This window comes from Orycteropus afer, unplaced genomic scaffold, assembly GCF_000298275.1.
Source record: "Orycteropus afer afer isolate SDZICR_OR568_19922 unplaced genomic scaffold, OryAfe1.0 scaffold00844, whole genome shotgun sequence".
Taxonomy (NCBI): domain Eukaryota; kingdom Metazoa; phylum Chordata; class Mammalia; order Tubulidentata; family Orycteropodidae; genus Orycteropus; species Orycteropus afer.
Window position 1 is genome coordinate 629,905 of NW_006922431.1, and position 7,469 is coordinate 637,373.

Consider the following 7,469-nt stretch of genomic DNA (forward strand, 5'->3'; position numbering starts at 1 on the left):
TTGGTCATGTTATAAGAAGGGACCATTCCCTGGAGAAGGATGTCATGCTTGGTAGGGTGGAGGGTCAACGAAAGAGAGGAGGACTTCAACGAGATGGATTGACACGGTGGCTGCAATGATGGGCTCAAGTATAGCAGGGATTGTGGGGCTGGCGCGGGATCGGGCAGTGTTTCGTTTCTGCTGTGCATGGGGTCGCTATGAGTCGGAAACGACTCGACGGCACTTAACAACAACAACAACAAAAGCCCATAATTGATTTATTAGTGTATAGTCAAAGAGAGGATTATGAAAGAGATACGTATATCACAGAAGCTTATATGTCATAAACACACACTGAAAGCCCACACATTCTGTCTTAATCATCATTGAAGTTCAAATATTTATCTATGGTGACATTCAAAATTTTTTTTTTCTTTTTTGTGTTTTGATATTAATTGTCCTCAACATTTAGCATTCCTTCTGTACTTAAACCCTACTGTTAGAAATTAAGTCAAGAATGTGTATGTTGTGTAGAACTTTCACACAGTTTTACAGCTCCTTATTTAACACTGAGAAATTGAAGATATTTTGAAGAGATAGACAAAATTTTTCAGTATCTTTGACGTTAAGCGTTGCAGGCTTTTGCACTCTGCCTTGTGTTTTACTTCTTATCTTCCACTTCTGTTCCCCTATTGACTCTTTATTACTATTGCTATTGTTGATGATTACCATTGAGTTGGCTCTAACTAATGGCCACCTAATCTAACAATATCAACTTTGCCCAGTTCTGTGCCTTCTTCCTGATCACTGATATGTTTGAATTTATTGACTCCTTAGTAGATGAGATTCGTTGACATCTAACATCTTTGATTCACTGGGTCCCCTTATCCTATTTCCTCTGCAATCTACTTCCATAGTGATACCGCCTCAGAAATCCAAGGAGGAGTCTCTGTGAGTCGGGTCCGACCTGATGGCACATAACAACAACAACATCTTTGTGGTAACTGTGATGCTTACATTGTGCTCATCACATATCCAGAGACAGAAGATACGTGCTCATTAAATGGATATTATTCTGTTGTTGTTGTTGTTATGTGCCGTCGAGTTGGCCCCGACTCATAGCGACCCCTCCTTGGGTTTCCGAGGCAGTATCACTACGGAAGTAGGATTGCCCAACCTTCCTTCCGAGGAGTGGCCGGTGGGTTTGAACCGCCAGCCTTCTGGTTAGCAGTCAAGTACATGAAATAAGTCCCTGAAAAAAATTAAATGTACAGAAACCTCTGCAGAGATAAGCTTTCTGTTCTAACTACTCTATAATAAGGGAAGGACTGTTGTCAATGAAATTGAAACAGAAATCTGAATGATTGCTACTACCTTCACCCTTTCTTTCCATTTCAGCTGATTCAAAGCTTCACCCAGTGCTGGTGAGGCTGAAGCAGGTGCAGAAGAGAGAGCGTGATGGAAGTGAATGCAGACCCACAGCCTGCAGGACTGCTGGACTGTGTTGTGCGCTTATAGTCCAGGTGCTGTTACAGAGTCCAAGGACCAAGACTTGATTACCATTTAAAGTACTAATGCCTCCATTGCTTTCATTATAACTTCCCATGCCTCCTACTTTAATTTTCCTTTTGTTATCTTTCTCACACTTTTTACTCTATCTTTGTATACTTTATTTCCTGAAATTATATTACTAAATTTGACTTGGTTTCTTTTATTCTCATTTTATCTGCTCTCTTTTTTATCCCTTTTTTTTTTTTTTCTCAAAGTATTCCCTTTTCCTTTCCCCTAATTTCTTGATCTTACTTATATTCTTTCTTCTTTTAACTTCTCCATATTCCTTTAGGTTGTAATCTTTCGTTCATTATTCTTGTCTTCTCTATTTCCCTTTTATTAAATTGTTTGTCTTCCCATTAATTCTGTGAAGCTCTATTATTGTTTTTTTTTTTTTTTGAAGTAAGAGTAAGCATAGTAGTTGCTTCCTAATTTTCTTCACTCTAATGGATTATTCCAAAGATTAAAAACATACATTTCACCTTTCACTACTAAGTCTCTTTTCTTTAATAATATCCTCCTTAAAATATACCAAGTGTGAGATGATTTTTTTTAATTATTATGTATTCCCTCGGATGTTTTGTGTCAGTAACTGATATTAATAAAAATAGATATTTACCTTTATGCCCAAAAGAAATTTGTCATTAATACATCCTAGTATGAAAATTATATTTAACAAACTTCCAGAATTAAGAATCCGTATCTATTAGTATGTGATATCTAGTTCGTAAACCATTTCACATACACAATTACTAGTCACTGTATGTTATGAAAAATGCAGATGAGGTTAAAGAGTGCCACCAAATATTTACCTCCTACTTATATTTATGACAGCTCTAAAAGTCATTCTCCAAGTATACAGACTCATTAGCATCTAAATGGGCTATAAATCTCTTCAAATGCTATGATTTTTAGGCAACATTTATAATAGAAAAAGCCCTAATTTGGATTTGAGGCTATCTGGGTTTAAATTCTTGATCCTGTAGTTTCTTAACCTTTAAGTTTGGAAATGTCACTCAATCTTTCTTATCCAGAGTTTTTTCACCATCTCACTGTGTTGATGTGAAGATCCAAAAAGATGAGGATGATAGCAATAAGTATCATATTCAAGTCTGATGAAACCAAAACCAAAATGGAAAAATTTGAGTTGCTAAAAGGAGCGTTGGTTTCTAAGAGGTAAAAGTGTAGCAATATTTGTTTCCATTTCTTCCTTCTTTCTGTTCCCTGTAAATATAAAGAATGAAAAAGCATTCAACTCTCTGGGGACTCAGTGCTACTCTCACAGCAGGCACTCACCTTCTGATGGAAAGAACAGTAAGTAACTGATTGCTCCTGCCTTTGTTCTTAAATAGCTCTTCTCACCGGCTGGAGGTAGGGTCTCTTACATTTTAAAATACACGATGAATTTGTGATGCAATGGAGAATACACTTTGGGAATTTGAAGACTACCACAAGTTGCAGAACACTTTCAGTGGGGATATTAGAATGCCAACAAGATACAGTCAGGAAAAAGACCAGAGATTTGTAAGATGTAAATATTCAAATATATGTCAAATAAATTTCTCTGTGTCACTTCTAAGGTATTCTGGTAGTATAGTGTGCCTTAAGGCATTTGACTGCCCGCTAGAAGTTTGGCAGTTTAAACCCACCAGCCACTCCACAAAAGGAACATGGGGCAATCTACTTCTGTAATGATTTACCACCTCAGAAACCTAGTGGGGGTCACTATGTGTTGGAATCGCCTTGATGGTAGTGAGTTTTGTTTTGGTTTGGGTGTCACTTCTGGGTTCTGAAATCAGCATTCTGTCTGTGACAGAAATAATGGAATGGTAAGTATGTTTATTAAATCTTGGTGGGTAGAAAGTCAAGGAAAGTTACTTCAGACCTCACAATGCAATTCAAAAAGAGAATAACAAATTACTTAACTGATAAGAAATCATTGATACATCGAGAAAGGAAGTAATGTGATCAAGTTGGTAATATATTAGATTAAACATATTTCTGATGAAGAAGACATAGTCAAAGGGAATATAAATGATACAAAGACTCCCCAGGAAAAATTCTTCTTCAGGAGAAAAACTGCATGTTGTAGAACAGACTAATTCCTCAAGAAAACATGTCATTCTAAATAGATAGTATTGTATCATTAGTATTTGTCCTTGTTCATTTTAGGAATGCCTCCTGTGTTCACTAGGATGACTGAGATGGTTCAAACAGTTAAGTGTTTTACTACTAGCCTAACGGTTGGTGGTTCAAATCCAGCTAGAAGTGCCAAAGAAGAAAAGCCTAGCAATATGCTATGCTTCCAAAAATTGTAACCTTATAAACCCTGAGAAAGGTACTTCTACTCTGAATACAGAGCTCTGGTAGCATAGTGCCTAAGGCACTTGACTGCTAATGAGAAGGCTGGCAGTTCAAACCCACCAGCCGCTCCTCAGAAGGCAGACGAGGCAATCTACTTCCGTAGTGATACCGCCTCGGCAACCCAAGGTGGGGTCGCTGAGTCCGGGCTGACTCAACGGCACATAACAACAACAACAACACAGGAGTTACCATGAGTCAGAATCAACTCCACGAACACTGGTTGGGTTGTTCGTGTGTGTGTGTGTGTGTGTGTGTGTGTTAGGTTTATGCTCTGCTAAAGTAAGAATATGTTGGTGAAGAATACTGAAAGTACCATGAACTGACAGAAGAACTAACAAATCTGTGCTGGAAGAAGTGCAGCTGGAAAGCTCCTTGGAAGCAAGAAGGGCCAGACTTTTCATTGCTGAATTGTGTCTCACATACTTTGGTCAGGTTGTCAGAAGGGACTATTCCCTGGAGAAAGATGTCTTGCTTGGTAAAGTGGAAGGTCAGCGAAGAAGAGGAAGGCCTTCAATGAGACAAATTGACACAGTGGCTGTCATGAGATAGTAACAATGGGCTGAGGTATAGCAAGCATTGTAAGGCTGGTGTGCAGGACCCAGCAGAGTTTCATTCTGTTGTACACAGGGTCACTATGAGTCGGAGCTAAATCGACAGCACCTAACAACAACAACAAAGTAAGAATGAGGAACTATACCTTATTTAATTAAAAGTTCTTAAACAAAAGAAAAATAATTGAACCATGGAAGTAGAAGGCAAGATAGTTTAATGTTTTATAGATTCAACATATTTTAAAGATTATTCTGGCTACTGAATGAAAGCCAAGACTAGAAGCAAAAAGGCCAGTAAAGGAGCATTAAAAAGGCTACACACAAGAGATGATGGTGGCTTAAGCTAGAGAGTATACAAGGAACTGAAAGGAGATTTTGGACCTGAGATATATTTTGGGGAGATAGCAAGAGTGACTGTTAGATCGACTGGATATTAGAGGTGAGGATGCAAGAATGACTCAGGATTTTCCATGGCTTGACTGTGTGGTTGGTAGTCTAATTTACAAACATCAGGACAACTGGAAGAGACGAGGGTTGGAAATTAGGTGTTTGTCTTTGAACATACTCTTTTTTCAATTTAATTTAATTTCTTAATGGGTAATATATTCATGTTTCAAAAATCAAAGAGTAGATATATACGTAGTGTGTAGTGAGAGATGTCCCATTCATTTTTTTTTTAAATTTTTTATTGTGATCTGGGTGAAGTGTTACAGAACAGATTCATTTTACATTCAACAGTTCATACACATTTTGTTTTGTGACCCTGGTTACATTCCCTGAAGTGTAATAGCTTTCCTCCCATTTCAGCACCCCACAAATCCATTTTCCCCACACTTCACAACAGAAAATTAATATTATTATTGTGTCTTTCATGAAGTTGTATATATTTACAAACAAGTGTGCATATAAATTTCTATATTTTCTTTATTTTATAAAAATGTAATTTATATACAGATCTAAGTGTTGATAAGTTTTGTTAAATGGATACATTTGAGTAAACACTACGCAAAACAGTATCTAGAATATTCCCGTCACTCCATAGAGTTGTTTTGTGCCCCTTGCTATTCCTCCTATCAACAGCAAACAAACCAAATTCACTGCCATCGAGTCAGATCCAACACATAGTGACCCCTCCATGGGTTTCTAGGCATTATCACTACAGAAGTAGATCGCCCAAGCTTCCTTCTGAGGAGTGGCTGGTGGATTTGAACAGCCAGCCTTCTGCTAGCAGTCAAATGCCTTAGGCACTACACCACCAGAGCTCTCCCTATCAACACCACCACCAGCATATTGGGCAATCGGTCTCTAATTCCTAACATCACAGATTAGCTTCACCATTCATTGGATTGCATAAAAATAGAATCTTATGACATGTAATTTTTCATATGTGTTTTCTAACTCAACCTTGTGCTTTTGAGACTCATGCATGCTGTTGCATAACCTGCAGCTGTACCTTTTCATTGCAGAATTGTGTGCACTGATGTGATCCAAAGTTTTTACTATTGTTATCCTTTTATGGACAGTTGGATTGCTTCAACTCTTAAGCTATAAATAAACTTTCTGTGGATATTTTAATTATATTCATTTTGTGGATATTTATTTTTGTTTCTCTTGGCTAAACACTTGGAAGTGGAGTTACTAACTCATAAGATAAATAGATGTATGTTCAACTTTATAAGAAAGTGCCATTAAACTTTCCAAAGTGGTTGAACCATTGTAAATTCCCAACAGCACTGTATGGAAAGTCAGTTTGCTCTAATGGCTCACCAACATTTGGAATTGTTGTTGTTATTGTTAGGTGCTGTCGAGTCATCTCTGACTCATAGCGACCCTGTGCACAGCAGAACAAAAGACCACCAGGTCCACGCCAGCTCCGTGATCCCTGCTATGCTTCAGCCCATCGCCACAGCCACTGTGTCAATCCTTCTCATTGAGGGCCTTCCCCTCTTTTGTTGACCCTCCACCTTACCAAGCATGACATCCTCCTCCAGGGAATGGTCCCTTCTGACAACATGACGAAAGTAGATGAGATGATGTCTGGCCATTCTCACTTCCAAGGAGCATTCCGGCTGCACTTCTTCCAGGACAGATTTGTTAGTACTTTTAGCAGTCTGTGATACCTTCAGCATTCTTCGTCAGCACCATATTAGTACTATTGACATTTCTGATGGTTTAATTTTTTTTCTCGAAGTTAAGGTGCAAAACAGAACTTTCTGTGCATTGTATGGTATTCAGGAGCATGCTCAGCTTCTACCAGGGTTCTACTAAGTGTCATTGTCACACCCCCCTTGTGACTACCAAAAATATCTAGAAGTCAAGTTGTCCCCAGTTAATAATGACTAAGTTTTTTTATAACCATATTCTTCTTCAATCAGGCTAGGTCACATCTTACTAGTGCTCAAAATTCCTTACCTCTCCTTCTATATTAGTTCCTAATTTCAGACAACATTTTAATTAAATAATTCATCACTACACTTCTGGCTTTGGGTTGTTTTTTGTTTTGTTTTGTTCTAGCTAACTTTTTTCAACCAATATACCTTTGAAGTAGCAGTACACTGGAGTTTGAAGGTCATATCAAGTCAATGATCTCTTCTCCCAAGAACATTAACTCACCTTAGATTAAGGATAGATGACAAAATTAATAAACATCTGATGGTCCATATACATATATACATATATCAAGAGATTAGAATATAGATAATATAATGCAAAGAAATACATGTACATCTTTAGCATTCATATTCAGTTACAGAATATTAGCAAAATCTACTATTTCATTCATTTCCAGTTGACAGGAAGTCAATTCAAAGTTCAGAACTCATAACTCCAATTTATGCCTTTATGTTCCTAGAAGAAAAGTCACCAAAGGTTTGAAGATGAAAAAAGATCATCATATGGAAAAAAAAATCTGAAATCAAAGAAGTAACTTTATAAACCATCAAGCTAGTCAGTGTACTTGAAATGCGCTGGCCCAGAACAAATTTATTCAATATTGATTATCTCCCATACTATTGATCTATGAAT